Consider the following 2,460-nt stretch of genomic DNA (forward strand, 5'->3'; position numbering starts at 1 on the left):
TAGTTGACACCAAGCAAAGTAACCAAAATCGGACTCCTAACACTGGCACCGTTCGATGCACTGCTTGTGGGGCTTATGGAGTGATACGTCTCCAACATATCTATAATTTTTGATTGTTCGATGCTATTATATTATCTGTTTTGGATGTTTAATGGGCTTTATTATACACTTTTATACTATTTTTGGGACTAACCTATTAACCGGAGGCTCAGTCCTAATTGCTGTTTTTTTGCCTATTTTAGTGTTTTGCAGAAAAGGAATATCAAATGGAGTCCAAACGGAATAAACCTTCGGGAGAGTCATTTTTGAAACAAACGCAATCCAGGAGACTTGGAGTGGACGTCAAGGAAGCAACGAGGCGGCCACAAGGCAGGGAGGTGCGCCCAGGGGGTAGGCGCAATCCCACCCTCGTGGGCCCCTTGTAGCTCCCCTGACCGACTTTTCGCCTATATATACTCATATACCCTGAAAACATCCGAGAGCACCATGAAACCCTATTTCCACCGCTGCAACCTTCTGTACCCGTGAGATCCCATCTTGGGGCCTTTTCCGGCGCTCCGCCGGAGGGGGAATCGATCACGGAAGGCTTCTACATCAACACCATAGCCTCTCTGATGATGTGTGAGTAGTTTACCTTAGACCTTCGGGTCCATAATTATTAGCTAGATGACTTCTTCTCTCTCTTTGGATCTCAATACAAAGTTCTCCTCGATCTTCTTGGAGATCTATTCGATGTAATTCTTTTTGCGGCGTGTTTGTCGAGATCCGATGAATTGTGGGTTTATGATCAAGATTATCTATGAACAATATTTGACTCTCCTCTGAATTCTTTTATGTATGATTTGTTATCTTTGCAAGTCTCTTCGAATTATCAGTTTGGTTTGGCCTACTAGATTTGTTATCTTTGCAATGGGAGAAGTGCTTAGCTTTGGGTTCAATCTTGCGGTGTCCTTTCCCAGTGACAGCAGGGGCAGCAAGGCACGTATTGTATTGTTGCCATCAAGGATAAAAAGATGGGGTTTATATCATATTTCTTGAGTTTATCCCTCTACATCATGTCATCTTGCCTAATGCGTTACTTTGTTCTTATGCACTTAATACTCTAGATGCATGCTGGATAACGGTCGATGTGTGGAGTAATGGTAGTAGATGCATAATCGTTTCGATCTACTTGTCACGGACGTGATGCATATATATATGATCATGCCTAGATATTCTCATAACTATGCACTTTTCTATCAATTGCTCGACAGTAATTTGTTCACCCACTGTAATACTTATGCTATCTTGAGAGAAGCCACTAGTCAAACCTATGGACCCCGGGTGTATTTTCCATCATATAAGTTTCCGATCTATTTATTTTGCAATCTTTACTTTCCAATCTATATCATAAAAATACCAAAAATATTTATCTTATTATCTCTATCAGATCTCACTTTTGCAAGTGGTCGTGAAGGGATTGACCACCCCTTTATCACGTTGGTTGCAAGGTTCTTATTTGTTTGTGCAGGTACGAGGGATTTGAGTGTAGCCTCCTACTGGATTGATACCTTGGTTCTCAAAAACTGAGGGAAATACTTATGCTACTTTGCTGCATCACCTTGTCCTCTTCAAGGAAAAACCAATGCATGCTCAAGAGGTAGCATGGACACGTGGCCCGATCTTGTTTCCATAGACAAAGGCGAGAGCGCTGGAGATGGATTCCTAAAAGAAAATTTCCTTCCAATCTTACCCCTCACGCTCCGCCTTCCACTCCGACCTCGACTACCAAAACGCCACCGCCCAATCCTGTCCTCTCACCATTACTGCCACCTTCCTCCTCTGCCATCATGGCTAACTACCCCCTCAACCCAGTGTTGTTCCTGCCGCCGGGGTTCGTCGTCGAGCCAGGTCCGGCGAATCGAGTTGTCCGCAGCGGGATGGTGGTTGGGCCCATCCCGCCCCTTAACCATGTGTGACGCCCGGGTAATTAAGCTACAGTGATCCTCTGCTAGTGTTGCCACGTCACCTAGATTATAGTTGCTAATCTCGAGTTAGTTCAAAACGGTTTCGAAATTCAATTCAAAATTATGATGGCGATAAAAGTTTTCAAAAATTAAAACTAAAATGTTCGGGGGTTGTCAAATATTACAAAGTTAATTATGGTGGAGTAAACACATTTTTATAAAATGTCTAAGTTGTTAAAATGAATTAAAACAGAAAAGGAAAAATAAGAAAAGAAAACAAACAAAACAAATAGAGAGAAAGAAAACCCCCCTGGCTAACTGGGCCAAACGGCCCAGCCGGCCGGCCCAATGGCCCACCCGGCCCCCTCACTCCCCTTATCCCCTCGGTCCACACCCGACCGAACCCTAGCCCGCACCCCACTCGCCCCACTCGCCCCCCTCCCGCATCGCCCGCTCCTCCCCCCGATCTGGATCGAGATCGGGGGCTCGACGCCGACGCCGCCCGGTGTTGTCC

The sequence above is a fragment of the Triticum dicoccoides genome, chromosome 6B (genome assembly GCF_002162155.2).
Source record: "Triticum dicoccoides isolate Atlit2015 ecotype Zavitan chromosome 6B, WEW_v2.0, whole genome shotgun sequence".
In the NCBI taxonomy this organism is placed as follows: Eukaryota; Viridiplantae; Streptophyta; class Magnoliopsida; order Poales; family Poaceae; genus Triticum; species Triticum dicoccoides.